Source organism: Chiloscyllium plagiosum, chromosome 11 (assembly GCF_004010195.1).
Source record: "Chiloscyllium plagiosum isolate BGI_BamShark_2017 chromosome 11, ASM401019v2, whole genome shotgun sequence".
NCBI classification, from domain to species: Eukaryota; Metazoa; Chordata; class Chondrichthyes; order Orectolobiformes; family Hemiscylliidae; genus Chiloscyllium; species Chiloscyllium plagiosum.
This window is the reverse complement of record NC_057720.1, coordinates 23,940,995-23,958,038: the sequence shown is the minus strand read 5'-3', so window position 1 is coordinate 23,958,038 and position 17,044 is coordinate 23,940,995. Positions and strand designations below refer to the sequence as shown.

Sequence of the window (17,044 nt, the reverse complement as noted above, 5' to 3'; positions counted from 1 at the left end):
CTAATCATCCCCAAGGTCACCTCAGAATCCTATTCATGTCACCTGTATATTCTCCTTTCTTTGTTGTTTGTTAACTATAGGATGTAGGTCAATCCTTCGTCACCTTGAACTGATTGGCTGTGCTGACACAGAGGACAGTGAAGAGTCAACCATATTACTTTGGGTCTGGAGTCTCATACAGAACAGACAGCACATCTTCTTCTGCAAAGGTCATTAGTGAACCAGGTAGGCTTTTAGGACAATCAACATAGTGTCATTAGGCTAGCTTTTTTTTTAAATTACAGGTTTTAAAAAATAAAATTCAAACTTCACCATCTGTCCTGGTGGGATTCAAAACCACACCCCCAGACCATTAGTCTGGATCTCTGGTCAACTACACCATCTTCCTTGCTCATCCATTACAGATTTTTAATTCTAAGGTTAGATTTATTCAGGATTTTACTAAGGCCAACAAAGCTGATTAATGAAAATGAGTTAATTGTTTGAGATGGCTCCATAATTCTGCGAGACATGAGAATATTTTGACTATCTTTGCATTTTGGGATATGAATATGCAGCTCTGTGAGGCCTTTATATTTATAGCTGGAACTAATTGCATGCAGGCCACCTGTCAGATTCTTTTCAGCTGATAGTCAGTATTTTGACCCATGTATCAGCTTGTCAGTAAGTCACTAGAAGCAACCGCATTTTTTTGTTGCTGGGAGAGGTGATTGTCAGAATCGATCACAGAAAATAGTTCATTAGAGCATGTCAAAACCAAAATAGTTGGGTGCTTAGATTTGAACCAATTACTTATTAAAATCTATTGCTTAAAACTTGAAGGTAGAGAAAGAAATTAAATGAGGTTTTAGTTTCTGAGAGATGGGTATCTCATAGCATTTTTGCTGAAAGAAGTTGTATGTACTTGAGAAATAATAGGAGTCGTTGCGTAAAGTCCAGGGGTTGCTCAGTATTTAAATGTCAGGGGTTGCCCATTTATAAAAAGTGATCAAGCAAAAAAAAATTCTCTGGAGAGTTGTATGGAATCAGCTGCAAAACTGCAACTCCAGATTAACAAATAATTTAACAATTCTGTGATTAAGTGAATCTTTGGAATTCTCTTCCCGGAAAGATGGTGAAAGCGGAGACCTTTAACATTTTTAAAGCAGAAGTAGATAGATTTTTGTTAAGCAACAGTGTGAAAGATTAACAGGGCTATGCAGGAATGTGGATTTGAGGTTCCAATCAGGTGAACCATGATCTTGTTGAATGGTGGAGGAGTCTCGAGGGGCCGAATGGCCGATTGTAGTTCCCGTTTGTTTATACTAATTATTATCCTATGTAAATGTGTGTTTTATTCAATAGCGTTTGTAGCTGCATTTTATGGTGAGATGAATACTCTTTAGTAATAAAGTACTGACTGATCTTATAAACTCATGTTGACTTGACCTGATTGTATTATGCTAAAAATCACACAACTCCAGGTCCAACATATTTGGAGATACATGCTTTCACAGCACTGCTTCGTCATCAGGTCAATTTTTAGCTTTGTCCACCACAGTCCAACAACTTCTCCTCCAAATTGAATTGAATTGAATTGAATTGAATTTATTGTCACGTGTACCAAGGCACAGTGAAAAGCTTTGTCTTGCCAGCAATACAGGCAGATCACAGAGTTAAGTAGCATAGATAAGTAAATAATGGGTAAACAGAGGCAATAACCAAAACACAGGTACAGGTAGATGTTAAAAGTTTGTAAGTCCATGCAGTATTCTAACAACAGTAGGATAGAAGCTGTTTTGAAACCGGCTGGCGCGTGTGTTCAGGCTTCTGTACCTTCTCCCCAATGGAAGAGGTTATAGAAAAGCTTTGCCAGGGTAGGATGGATCTTCGAGAATGCTGGCAGCCTTTCCTTGACGGCGGGCCTGGTAGATGGATTCTATAGATCATGATTGTATTATGGTTTTCTAAATGTCCTGTTACTGCTTGCTTATTAAGGGATTCTAGCACTCTCCTAATGACTGACGTTAGCTAGCAAAATTATTTACTTCCTGGCTTTTTGTCTCCTTCTTTCTTGAGTGGTGGTGTTACATTACTGAATACCCAAACCGCTGGCACTTCTCTGGAATCTAGGGAATTTTGGAAGATCACAGTTAATGCATCTACAAACGCTGCATCCATTTATTTTTGAATGAAAGAAGCCATCGAGTCTGTCCTTAAATTCACCTATTATTTTAAATCAATCTGTTCAGATATGCTATGACTCTCCTCCAGAGTGGTTGGGACATGAACCCAGACCTTCTGTCCCAGAGGATGAACCTTAAAGAGGTAATTGTTATACCGATTATTGCTTGATGACATGATTGCTTGGACAACTCAGTGTTGTCCTTCACTGTCCATTAAAATAGGCTCAAATTCCCCATGGACAATGAAGTCAGAAGATCATAGAGTTAGTTATATAGCTTATTGTGTAGTGGATTATTCTTTGTCCCATTCCAGTGAAAGTACAAGAGGTCCATTACACTGGAGAACTACTTGTGGAATAGTAAGTGGTGGTATTATTTCTGTGACTTCTTTCTCCTGGGAAAGAAGCAATGGGTGAGGTAATAAATGAACAAGAGAACTCTGTTATACCTGAATTGAATCCAATTTGCTATGGAAGCAAGTTGTACTTTAGTACAGAACACAATTGCATTAAAATGTATCGAATGTCAAGATCAAGGTCAGAACTCAGAGGGGGCCGCAGTTTAAGTTGAACATTAACAGCAGCAGACTAGCACTTCCATTTGAATAGTGCATAGGAATGAAGGTCAAGGCTTTCAATCCATTTCCTGATTAACTTAATAAAATGCGTTTCAATTTTAATTTATGAGCTGTGCATTACACTTAAATTCTCTTCATCCCAAAGCTTTAAAGGCATGATTGGGAAATCTAAAACAAACTGCTAAAATTCTCACATCAACTTTTCACAGTCTTTTGCATGATGTTCTTTCTCTAGCTCTGCTTAGTTTTTCCACTGATTTGTCATACGAGCCACAGGGCACAGAATTTAGTCTGCCCTGGCTTTCGGGAATGGGGATGCCCAACTTCACCCTTTCCATAAGGGGTGGGCAACATATAAAATTGGTGCACCTGTCTCATTTCATGAATGCAACATGACACTGAGAGAATCAAGCATTGCACCTCTCTTTGTGGAAGGCTCAGTGTCTTGTAGTTGCTTGGATAATATTGTGAATAATCTATGTATTCCAGGCAGTCATTGCTTTTTTACCAAAGGAATGCAGGATGCTGGATAATCACTTAGGTACACTAGGAGTCAAGGAAGGTTATAGAATCATAGAATCCCTACTGTGCAGATAGAGGGCATTTGGCTCATCAGGTTATCACTGACCCTCTGAACAGCGTCCCACCAAGAACCTGAGTTTAGAGCAAAGTGGTGCTGGAAAAGCACAGCCGGTCAGGTAGCATCTGTGGAGCAGGAAAATCGATGTTTCAGGCAAAAGCCCTTCTTCAGGAATAGCCCTCCATCCAGGGTGGAGAGATAAATGGGGGATGGGGGGGGGGTGGGGCTTGGGAGAAGGTAGCAAAGAGTACAATAGGTGAATGGGTGTGGTACGAGGAAACTGGTGAAGTCCACATTGATGCCCTGGGGTTGAAGTGTTCCGAGGCGGAAGATGAGATATTCTTCCTCCAGGCATCGGGTGGTGAGGGAGTGGTGGTGGAGGAGGCCCAGGACCTGTTTGTCCTCGGCAGAGTGGAAGGGGGAGTTGAAATGTTGGGCCACGGGGTGGTGGGGTTGATTGGTGTGGGTGTCCCACCCAGAACTACCCAATCCCTGTAATGCCCCACTTATCATGACTAACCCATCTAGCCTTAACATCCCTGGACACTAGATAGTCTGGTCAATCCACCTAACCTTCACATCTTTGGGGGGGAAACCTAAGCACTTGGCAGAAACCCATGCTGACATGGAAAGACTGTGCAAATTCTAGATAGATAGTCACCAAGGCAGGAATTGAACCTGGGTCCCTGGTGCTGTGAGGCAGCATGGCCACTGTTCCACTGTGGCAGGATGACAGAGAAAAGGTGTCCACCTCGATGAAGCTACCTTGGGCCATTGGTGACACAAGTGAAGGCAAGGAGAAAGGCTGGGCCACGTAGACTTTGGGGAAATACCCTCAGAAGAGAATAAGCAAGAGATAGCAAGTGTCACTATAGCCCAGATTGTGGTGTTCAAGGACCTTACAGAAAAATGCTTACAGGTTCATTTGGGTGGTCAAAATGAGTTAATATATCTGCATCGCCATAGCAGCATGGTGAGACTGACCAGTGAAGGAGCATTTACAACAACTGCCTCATCTTTCACTGCAGCACATCTTAATGATCATGCATAGGGGAACCTGTGCCAAGGCTTTATTAGAAGCTGTTGATGTGGTGCTGCCCTTCAATTCTGCCCTTAAAATGGCTTGCATTTCTGAGATTAATGTTACACTGGTCCCAATTCCCCTCTTTCCCTTTTGAATTTAAACAACCTAGTTCAACTTGTTATGACATACCACCAAAGCAGATGGGACTTAAACATAGATTCTTCCTGATTTGTCTGATTTTTTCATAGCTCAGTTGGCTGGATTGTTAGTTCACAGAGCAGTGTGATGTCAACAGTGTGGGTTCAATTCCCATACTGGTTTGAGGTTATCATGAAGAACTCTCCTTATTAACTTCTTCCCTCTGGTGTCCCTCAGGTTACATCACCACCAGTTGCTTCACTTTCTCATGAGAAAGCAGCCCCGATGGTCTGGTAAGACTATGGTGACAACAAACAACTCTGTGTGACACAGCATTTGTGTGGCAGGAAGGAAATCATTCTTAGGATCATCAATCAATCTCCCCCACTGTCAGCCTTAATTAAATGTCAGGGAAGGTTAGCCATCATTTCTATGGGACTTTAGAAAGTTGTTCCTGGTTGTACTGGTTGTTCCTGGATGCATGGAGTCAATTCTTCAGAGAGAGCTCCAGTTTAATTAGCAGCGTTAACAGCTGAGTCTACCCGAAAGTTCTTGTGAAACGTCACTTCAAGCACATTGCTCTTGCGAGGACATTTGTATTGAGATATTTCAAATCAGGAGCCCCTTGCTGAAACAAAACTACTAAAATCTGATGTACTGAAACCAGGATTTTCTTTGAACATGTAATGTGAGTGACAACAGCCTTGGAGGTTTTCTCCCCTTTGGTTTCTAATGGTGTCTTCCATTCAGGGCTCTGTAAATTGGAGGCTTATCAGTACTAACCCATGTTGGACTCACTTGTTTATGCTGCATAATGCTGACTGACCAATTGACTGCACTAATTGTATGTCATGTTTTCAAAAGTCAAAATAATGGAAGAACTTTATATGACATTATATTGCAGGAATTATTTAAGAGGTGTTTGCCAACCTTGCTTTCACTGATCAGTACATTTAGTGAAGGAGTTGAGATTTCACGTTGCAGCTGTACAGGACATGATAGGCCATTTTTGGAATACTACATTCAATTCTGGTCTCCCTACTCTAGGAATGGTGTTGTTAAACTTGAAAGGGTTCAAAAATGATTTACAAGGATAATGGAATTGGAGGGTTGAACTATAGGAAGAGACTGAATAGTCTGGAGCTTTTTTCATTGGAGCGTCAGGGGCTGAGGGGTGACCTTACAGAGGTTTACAAAATTATGAAGGGCATGGATAGGGTGAATAGCCAAGCTCTTTTTCCCAGGATGGGAGAATCCAAAACTAGGGGGCATAGGTTTAAGGTGAGACCGTAAAGATTTAGAAGTAACCTAAGGAGAAACATTTTCACACAGTGTGTAGTGGGTATATGGAATGACCTGTCAAAAGGAAATGGTAGAGGCAGCTACAATTACAACATTTAAAAGGTGTGTGGGTGGGTACCTGAATAGGAAATGTTTAAAGGGATCTGTGTCAAATGGGACTAGATCAGTTTAGGACATCTGGTCGGTATGGATGAGTTGGACCGAAGGGTCTGTTTCCGTGCTGTATAATGATATGACTTTATGAGTTGAACCTTCAGTGTGAGCATGCAAACCAGCAGCACTGGGCTATCATGTCAGCCGTAATACATCCAAACTGGGGGAAAGTGAAGCATTCCTTATATACTGTAACACACGCAGAGCTCCACTGATCAGCAATGCAATGTTGGTGAAATGTTTTAAGTATATACCCAGCACGTGCATTATTACATTCCTGAGAAGAGTTAATCTGTTTATACATTATAAAATGCAGTTTCCATCTATTTAGGTAAAGAAGGTCATTTCAAAATCTGCTTCAACAGAAATTTAAAATCATTTTGTACGGAATTATTTTGAAGTCGTTGTCTGAGATTCTTAAAATCTCTCTTTTAAAATTACAGGTATACTCAGACGTGTGAACAACAAAGCCTCATGTTTGGTGGCAGAATTTTCAATTTTGGAAGATCAATTTGCAAGGCATCATTTCTCCATTAATACCTTCCTAGCAACAAATGAACCACTTCCCTTGGTAATAATCTTATTTATCTAGATTTTTTTAACTTAATCTGCTTATAGTTGTGGCCCAATGAGTAGTACAGGCTAAGTGCACAGATGTCATTAGATTGTAAACTATTGGCTAACACTGTACACCTCAATGCATAAGTGAGAAGGAGGAATGGAAAAATTTCTGATATTACTTACAATGTACAAATGGATGTTATTTTTCTATTCTTCTAAAATATCAAAATCTTTAAGTATGAATGTTTTATTTGTTATTTTGTTCATTCTTCCTCTCTTAGAACATAATCTTATAACATATCCTTTAAGTTAATACCTGGTGTCTCTTAACAAATTCAGATGTGATCTGGAATCCTTCTTCCTAAGACTGTGTATGGGTTTGTCAGTGCCCTGTTTACAGGATATTCAATGATGTATACCAAGCTGTAGGTTGCTGGCCTTAATAATGTGCCCTATTTGTCACATGACTCACTCCGACTTTGTAACAAGCTGCAAGCAAGTCTTGTGGATCATGCGACCTGTGCTCAGTTTTTAGCACATGACTGGCAACTGAGCTACAAGGGAATAGCAACTGCTCTTGAATTTGGCTCAACCGGGTGGAGCTTTGTGCTGCTTCAGGGAACGGGAAGCAAGTTGGGGGGGGGGGTGCAGAAAGTGTGGCAGAGTGAGGGGCCAGATGACTTTAAATGCATGAGAGGCCAGAAATCAGATTCATGATGGCAAGATGTTGCTTCTTGGAATTTTAAAGGCGTACTGAACTTTCCATGGCAGATGTTAACACTTCCTGCATCCATATACTCACTAAAAGGCCTGCTCACTAGCATTAAGTTCCACTGCTCAATTAAGATACCCACAAACAAGCAATATGTGTTTTAAGAGGTGAGCAGTCGGTGAGGTAACGTACTTGCTGGTCTTTGAAGTGAGTAAATGCTACTTTGCCCTCGTAGGGAGCTTCCATCTATGCCACGGCATGATTGTGATCAAGTGACAGTAAGTTGTGCCAATATTGTGATATGGAAGATGACTGACAAAGGTGACTGGAGTATAATGCGCAAGGATCAAGAAGGCGAACCAAGGATGGACATCTATATAGAAGGGGGATAGCCTGACTCAAGAATGGTGCCACGCAGTCCAGGGAAATGCGGAAGGTGAAATTGTTCAATAGTAACCTTGCATGGCAAGAATCCAAGTAATGTTTTTTGGGCATGCCTGGGTGTGATTTAAGTATGGTGCCAGTATCTTCTACCCTAAAGGGTGGCATTGACTTTCTTCCAACTCCTGCTACAAGGTTCACCAGGCTCCTCCACATGTGATGATCAGAGAACCGCAGAATTGCACAAGGGAACTTGACTGCCAATGAGCGGCAGTGACACACACCTCTCCCTCCCATGCTAACATTCCACTCCAGAATGGAGCCCATCAAAACTGTTATGGTGAAGTTACTGGTGACCAATCATATGGCTGCAAAACAATCACTTCTGGTTCTCTATTTTGATTTTTTTTTGTTAGGTATATTGAAATGGCTTAGTACACACAGGAGCTAGAATACCTTGACACCAAGAACAGCTACATAGGAATCCTACTCATTGACTATAGTTCAGCGTTCAACACTATTATGCCCTTGAGACTGATTACTAAACTTTTTTTTTAAGATTAGATTACATTACAGTGTGGAAACAGGCCCTTCGGCCCAACAAGTCCACACCGACCCGCCGAAGCACTACCCACCTATACCCCTACATTTACCCCTTACCTAACACTACGGGCAATTTAGCATGGTCAATTCACCTGCACATCTTTGGACTGTGGGAGGAAACCGGAGCACCCGGAGGAAACCCACGCAGACACGGGGAGAACGTGCAAACTCCACACAGTCAGTCGCCTGAGTCGGGAATTGAACCCGGGTCTCTGGCGCTGTGAGGCAACAGTGCTAACTACTGTGCCACTGTGCCGCCCACTTAGTGATCTTGGACTAAGGCCCACTCTCTTCAACTGGATCCTCAGTTTCGTGACCCACAGGCCACAATCAGTGAAGACTGGGGATAATATTTCATCCTCACTAACACTCAACACTGGATCTCCCCAGGAATGTGTACTCAACCCCCTACTGTACTCACTGTATACACATGACTGCGTTGCCAAAAACCAGACTAATGCTATCTACAAGTTTGCTGGTGACACCACCATAGTCAGTCAAATCTCAGATGAAGACTAAACAAACTACAGACGGGAAGTGTAAAACCTGGAAAAATGGTGCACTGAGAACAACCTAGCTCTCAATGCACATTAACAGCACAGAGATGGAATGAGTGGAGAGTGTCATGGGAGTGGGCATCCACAACAAGCTTTCTTGGACTCTTAATGTGGACGCATTGGTTACAAATGCCCAACAAAGTCTCTTCTTCCTCAGGCAGCTGAGGAAATTTGGAATGATGATGAATACCCTTGCCAACTTTTATAGGTGCGTCATCAAGGGCATTCTGTCTGGATGTATACTACCTGGTAAGGCAACTTTACCATTCAAGATTGGAAGTGGTTACAGAGAGTGGTGAACTCGGCCTGGATAATCACAAATGCTAACCTCCCATCTATAGAATCTATCCACCAGTCCCGCTGTCAAGGAAAGGCCGCCAGCAGTCTCAACGATCCATCCCACCCTGGCAATGTTTTTCTACAACCTCTACCATCGGGGAGAAGGTACAGAAGCCTGAACACACACAGCAGCCGGTTTCAAAATAGTTTCTACTCTACTGTTGTTAGAGTACTGAATGGACTCACAAACTAACATTCGCCTGTACCTGTGTTTTGGTTTTTGCCGCTGTTTACCAATTATTTACATACCTATGCTACTTAACTCTGGGATCTGCCTGTATTGTTCACAAAACAAAGCTTTTCACTGTGACTTGGTACATGTGACAGTAAATTCAATTCAATTCAATTTAATTCATGAATCAGACTGATTCAACATGGATTCCTAGTGTGCCTGGTAATTCACTTACATTGTACCCTCCAGTTGGCTCCCAAACATTTCCCTCAGTCGTACCATTAGTAATTTCTGCTTAAACATGAAAACAAGAACTGTTTACTGTTTCACTGCTGACCCATTTTTGATTAAAAAATGTAGTTTCAGCAAGTTAGCATAACCAAGATTACAACCAGAAAGAAATAGATGTAAGTGACTTGTTATCTGCCCAATCCAATATTATACTTTGATGTCCCTTATAGGTGTTGGAGTGCTTTTGGGTGCTGTGGGATATGGGGTGAAGATAATAAAATAAAATTTAGGTATAGTTTCTGTAATTTAATGTAATCGCAAAACAAATTCAAAGGGCTGAATGGCCTATTCTTCTTCCCATAGTCGCAGTTGCCAATGAGACTATGGTATGCATCCAAAATGCAATCATTACGTCCTAGCCTCACTCACCAATTTTCTCAGTCAATGACAAATTTGGATTTGGTTCTGAAAATAGGTAATAATGTCCCGCATTGCTTTTTGCCGAAATTTGAACACCTGGTTTCTGCCTCCAGAATGATTGAAATTATTTGCTTTCTAACAAAAACAGACATTGCTGGTAAAGCTCACCAGGTCTGGCAGCATCTGTGAAGAGAAATCAGCTTTAAGGAAGGGTCACCAGACCCGAAACGTTAACTCTGATTTTTTGTCACAGATGCTGCCAGACCTGCTGAGCTTTTCCAGCAACTTCTGTTTTTGTTTCTGATTTACAGCATCCGCAGTTCTTTTGGTTTTCATTGTTTTCTAATTTGACTCCCTGGAATTTCTGGAAGAAGTTCTGGAGGTGGAAAACCACAGCTTAAACTTGGCCCTCAGTGTGTTGTCTGAAGAAGATGGATTTCCCTTTATTAAAACATACATCCTTCTGAAAATACTCAAAAGAAACAGCCAAAAATATCAGCATTTCCTTTCTCACTGTCAATGCTGATCAACTTGATCAGTAGGATTTTGTGTTCTGGATCGGGACCTTGATTTGGGTGTCCTGACCTTGTACTATAGAGAGGACTGACAGCTGACTTCTATCACGGCCTTGGAAAGGTGATAGACAGAGTCTTGCTGGATGCCAGCTCCCTGGTCTACCGACTGGAAAATTCCTTTTAAGTTCTGACGTTAGTTGGCTTTTCAATGAATATAACTGGCTAGTTGCCATTTTATGAGTGAGTACTCTTTTCAGCCCTGACCTGGACTCCTCAAAAATGTTCTGGAGTGGCAGTGGATGTTGATGCCAACAAACTGACAACAACCAGCCAGAGGCATAAAGTTCCGTGCCCACCCATGTCGGCTTCTACCCCTGCCCCAACCCCCACCCCCACCCCCACCACTTGCCCATTAAGATCTTATGTTTCATTAAAGCATTTTCAATTTTGGCCTATCTAACCTCGTCATTTGAACTCTCCAAGCTGTGCATTTGACTACATTTAAATATGCCAGATGACTTTTTCCAGCATTGAAAAAAAAAAAGTTTGTGAACATCTAATTGCTCAGAGTTAAGCAGAATGTTGTGGGTTTTAAGTTGCAGTTAGGCTAGACCAGGCAGAGAGAGCAGAATTTCTTCTGTAAAGAACATTAGTGAAGCAGACTTTTTAAAAATTCATCCACAGATGAGGGTGTCACTGGCTAGGCCACCATTTATTGCGCAGAGGGCAGTTAAGAGTTAACCACATTGTTCTGGCTCTGGAGTTATATGTAGGCCAGACCAGGTAAGGATGACAAATTTCCTTCCCTAAAGAACATTAGTGAACAAGATGGGTTCTTTGTGATAATTGACTGTGGTTACAAAGTTGCTATTAGACCAAGTTTTTAATTCCAGATTATGTTTTATTGATTTAAGATTTCACCATTTGCCATAGCAGGAATTAAACCCATGCACCCAGAATGTTAGCTTGAGGCTCTGGATTATTAAATCAATAACATTACCACAATGCCATCACTAGTTGGCAGCATATTCCAAGTATATTTCTCTTTTCAATGCACAAGTTCACTACCGTAACAATTTCAACTTATTTCTCAATAACAACCAAAAGAACTGTAGATGCTGCAGATCAGAAACAAAACCTGAAATTGTTGGAAAAGCTCAGCAGGTCTGGCAGCATCTGTGAAGAGAAATCAAATTTAATGCTTTAGGTCTGGGAGGAAGAGTCACCCGGATTTGAAACATTAACTTTGATTTCTCTTCACAGATGCTACCAGTGCTGAGCTTTTCCAGCAACTTCTGTTTTTGTTACTTTTCAATAAGTTGTCTTCTGATCTTAACCAGTATCATGTACTCTGGAAGTAATCTTTCAGTTTACCGAATTTGATAGACTGAAATATGATTGTTTCTTCAGGTATGTTCATTTTAGACTAAATTTTGTCTGATCAGAATCAAACCCAGAATAAGACAGGTAGAAATATATTTTTGTAGTCATTCACAAGATGAAGGCATCACTGAGTGTGCAGCATTTATTGCCCAGAGGGCAGTCAAGAGTCAACCACTTTGCTGTGGGTCTGGAGTCACAATGCAAGCTAGACCAGGTAAGGATGAGTTTCCTTCTCTCAAGAACATTAGTGAACCAGATGGGTTTTTCTGACAATTGATTCATGGCAATCATAAGACTCTTAATTCCAGGTATTAATTGAATTCAAATTCTACCAAATGCCTTGGTGGGATTTGAACCCAGATCTCCATTCCAGTGATAATACCACTAGGCCATTGCCTCCCCAAATGTGGCTTTGATTAAACTATTTCATGAGGAGAGAAATGAATGTATGGAAAGGACCACCTGGAAAAAAATATGATGTTGGAAAAAATAACAAGATATCCTACTAGATTTTCTGACAAGCGATTTAGAGGTTTAGAGACAGATTATGATGTGTTTTTTTATGAGACCTGATGGAATATGCTGAGTTTTTCCAGCCCAGTACATTCCTATGCTCCTAGGCAATTTTTCCTGATTTGCAAAAACAAGGATTGTTGTGTTGGTTTTTTTTCTGCATTTGGCATTAATACTGGAAAGGAACAAAGTACTTTCTGTGGTCAGGCCAATACATATTGTAAAGAGTTGACTTTACAACTGTCTGTTGTTCCATCTCTTATGATCTAGGATGGATATTTTTCATAATTCCAAACTGGAATGAAGACTTTCTGCTCACTGTATTAGCAGTAGGTCTACATAACAAGCAGGGAACATGAGTTAGTGGATTTTAAGGTACATCAGAATAATAGTAAATATTAAGCCAGAGTCAAATCTTTAATTTTAACTCAATTCAATGTAACTTTTGACAGTTTGTGTTTACCTGGATGTTTACGAGCTGCTATTCTAGCAGTGATTATTAATAGAAGCAGGTCTTTTCTGTCATCATGTGATTTGGCTGTGATATATTTCTATAAAGAGATAATTAAAAACTGATATCCTTATGTTATGCCAAATTTATCTTGTTGGATCTTCTGCAATATGTGGTGTCATCGTCTCTGTGTCCTAAAGAATAATCCAAAATTGTCACACAAAGCACAATGTTTAACCTTGGCAAAGAAGACAGAACTCTTGTTCAAAATAGTTGCAAGTGTACACAATCAGTGTTGACTATTCTATCATACGATGATATCTTAAATGCTTTGAATGCTGATTTCAATTGCAATCATCTTAAAAATTCATACGAGACATATTATGACAAAGAATGAATTATATACACCCACATACAGTCTATATAGGTAGAACATGCCCCCAAAAAGGAGAAAAATGGTAGCTGTATTTTTGTGTTTGTATTGATTTGTAAGAACATATGGATTAGGAGCAGGAGTAGGCCACGCCTCCATTCAATAGAATTGTGGCTAGTTTACTTGAAACCTCAAATTCAAATTCCTGTTGACTCCCCCATAACCTTTCGCCCCTTTGCTTACCAAGAATCTAACAACTTCTGCATTAAAAATATTCAGAGTCTGTTTCTCCCAGTTTTTGAGAAAGGTAACTTCAAAGACTCTCAGCCTTCTGAGGGAAAAATATTCTGATAATCTCTGTCTTAAATGGGACAATCCCTTATTTAATGACCCCTAATTCAAGATTCCCTCACAAAAGGAAACATCTTCTCCACATCCACCCAGTCAAGATATTTCAGGATCTTACATTTTCCAATTAAGTGACAAACTTTCCTCATAAGATAACTGCCTATTCCAGCTAACTGTCTACCAAGCCTTCTTAGCCCTTCAGGTAATTAAAATGACATAGAAAGATCTGTTGAATTGTTTGAACTGTGTTTTTCTCAGTTTGTTTTAAATACTTTTGTTTAAAAATAACTTGCCATGAATAGACTTTAGTTTAAGCACAATCTTCCTTAGATTTAGCAGCAATGATTTCAATGGTTCAGAATGTATAATTGAATGGTTAGAACTGACACTCTGTCACTGTTCAAAGGTTGCAGGTTTGAGTCAAATGTTTGACATGCCACATAATTCTGTCAGTGCAGTCATTTGTGTTACAGCACCGAATGTATTTCACTAGAGTGTAATATTCACACCTCTGGTCTAGTTACTTGAATTGATCTCTGGATCGATGAAATCATCAATCCTTACTTTATTCCTGTTTTAGTTTAGTTTCACGCTCACTGCCACTTTCTGACTCATGGTTTCCTCTGCTTATGGATGCATGTAATTCTTTCCAAATTCGTCTAACTTTTAAAACAGAATGGTTCTCCTTTGTAGGAGCGGACTTCTATTCAGTTTCCAAAAGGAAATGTCGGACGTATACACCCATGTCATCAGAAATAACGTATAAAAGACTCTTTGTGAAGATTATTCCATGCATTAACTCCTCCAATACCAAACTTTATTACCTAATTGCAAAGTTCTGTTAGTGATATAGCCAAAAACACAGCTTGTCTACCTGTTAAGACATATCAGTAACCAATTTAATAATACCATCTTATTTTTATATAACATCATTATGCAATAAATTATCCCAAGACCTTTCACAGAGCTGTTACAGATAAAAATGAGAAAGCATTAACAACAATAAAACCAATCAGTGAAATGACAAACAGTTTGGAAATTCAATGTCTCTATAATCATGCATAAAAAGTATGGTGACATCAGTCGAATAGGTAGACAACAGTTTAAATTTCTTAAATGAAGCCTAATCTTTTCACAGGTTTTCTGCCACATATTTGCTATAACTTTGACTGTTGTTCCATTACTCCCTGAGCTGTAAATGTATAATCATTCTTGTAATGGATAAAATCTTTTCTTGCCCCTTAAAAGGCCAATGACATCAGAGGGTGGCTCTGTGGCTAGTTAGCAGTGGAGATTCTGTAACCCTGTGATTAGTCCTTCTTACATTCTGTCTGAATCTGATGTATTATTGAAGGTTGATATGTTTAGAGAGAAAGGATATACTCTCCTCCAGATGGATACAAATGTGCTCCACTCTTAATGTAGAATAGATGTTCCAGATCAGGGAAGTCGATGACAATTCCCCAAACTCGGAGATTGCACTTTTAAAAACAAAATATTTGATTAGTCTTCTTGCTCAGAGGGCTGGCAAGAAGAACTATAAAGTAGGTGCCATGCTTTCTGGCTGCAAGGTAGGTAGTTGCTAGTATAGGTACAGGTTCCTGCTTACCTAATGTGAAGTAAGCACCCTTCTACTGATCTTAGCAATTACAGTGATATCAGTGCTAGATGACACCAGTAGACACAATCTCAGCATTACTGCCAGTATCATACACTGCAAATGTCCAGCACCTTAAAATTTAACTTTCCTTCTCTTGTTTCTGAATGTTCACAGACCTATTTTATATTCCCAATATTTTCTATTTGTATTTTTAGCAATGGCTACTTTTGAATGTGGATGAGGAATGTAAGGGATTCAATAGATTTTTTTGGGTTGCAACAACACTTTCAGGAAAGAACTTTCTGAAATACTTTGAGTCAGATATTGTAAAATAGACAATTTACATTGGAACATTTTTTGTGTGCAGAAGTCTTTTCAGTTCTGTGGGAACATAATGACATAGCTGATTTAAAGGGTTTTTTTTTCAAATCTTTTGAAGATTTTTAGCTTGTAAAATAACAAATCTGCCATGAAGAAGTAATGGGTAACATCTGGAACAAGAAAAACTCACTTAAATTTTCACAGCAGATATATTTGTGCTAAAATCAGGTACTGCACACATGCAGGCTCATTATAAGTTGTTCACGTTTATTAAAAAACTGAAGGTCAAAGCAATGTTGTGGAAAGATTCAAGCTGTTAAAGTAACATTTAACACTTATTTATCTTCAAGAGCAGTTCTGTAAAGAGATATGAGTGCCTGCACTATCAGTGATCTCAAAAACCAAGACAATTTTCTTTTTAATGTCTACTGATTATATTAACAATGCACAATATCTCAGTCATGATTGTAATCTATATTTAAACAAAGCTTTTATAAGAACTGCTTTAACAAGGTAACATTTATGCAGATTGATTTGAAGAAACATTACTGAAATTAGGTTGATTAATTCCACAAGAAAAAACATATAGGTTTGACAAGTTCAAGAAACAATACAAAAGAACAGCAGAATTTAAATGTTACACTGACTTTTTGTTTATATTAAAACAATGAGAATTGATCTTACCTCAAAGGCAGTACAGAAATGCAGCTTTCCCACCAGTTGCAGTGCGCAGTCTGGGAACTCCTCTGATTTGGACTCTCACAGCTGGTAAATGTTGTTAATACATCATCATATCACAAATTCGTCAGGTCACAGCCTGGCACAGGAAACCATTTAACAGAATAATGAAAGCTACAGTTTAAAACCGCACAGCAATATGGCATTTTGGCAGCTATCAATCCAAATCAAATAAAATTCTCCCAATCTACGAAATGGTCTGTGTAAGCAACAGGTGCATTAGAACTAAGTTTGGGAGTTCCCAACTGTTTTAAGCTTTCTACTGGCACTCTTGAATATAAGATTGATCACATCTAAACTGAAGCATATCACCACGTATCTGTAAACAAGTGTGTGCTATTTCTAAATGCCATTCTATTCTCTTATTCAATGTTAAATGCTGCATTACAAGGTCCATTGGCAAGGATTCTGACACTAAAGATGGCCATGTAAATTTTTGCATGAGCTCAGAAGTACATGGCTGCATAAATAACCATAAATTTAATCACCTGATTTTAGTGACTTCCCTGTAATGTTTGTTGAATGTGCAGGAACTCAATGGTAAGTGATAAGTGCCTGTCAAAATGAAAATGCAAGATGATATAAGGTCTGGCAAAGGTTATATTTGTAAAGATGGGGAGCATCTCCATGATTACAAAACTGGTGGCATAATTCTGAATGCAGAATTCCTACTCTTGAACGTTATACATACCATTTTACTGATATGAATTGGTTGGGTGGGGAAGTGAAGAAAATGGGCTTGGATCATATTTGCAATGTTGTGGAAAGATTCATAGAAGGAATTGCACACATTAAAGTAATGCAGCTCAGGTTGAGCTTGTCATGACTGGACCATCCAAAATATAATATATATATTTTAGATCCTGGGGTTCCTTAGAGAGGTATGG

At 39.5% G+C, this 17,044-nt stretch overlaps 1 protein-coding gene across 1 annotated transcript in view; it reads right to left on the bottom strand.

Moving 5' to 3' along the window:
* The window catches only part of LOC122554218 (palmdelphin-like), a 111,433-nt gene extending 94,881 nt beyond the window's left edge, over positions 1-16,552 (bottom strand). Inside the window, exon 1 of the mRNA XM_043698883.1 lies at positions 16,104-16,552. The gene's annotated coding sequence lies outside the window, so the exon portion shown is untranslated. The remainder of the gene's footprint in view (positions 1-16,103) is intronic.
* Between the last annotated feature and the right edge of the window lie 492 nt (positions 16,553-17,044).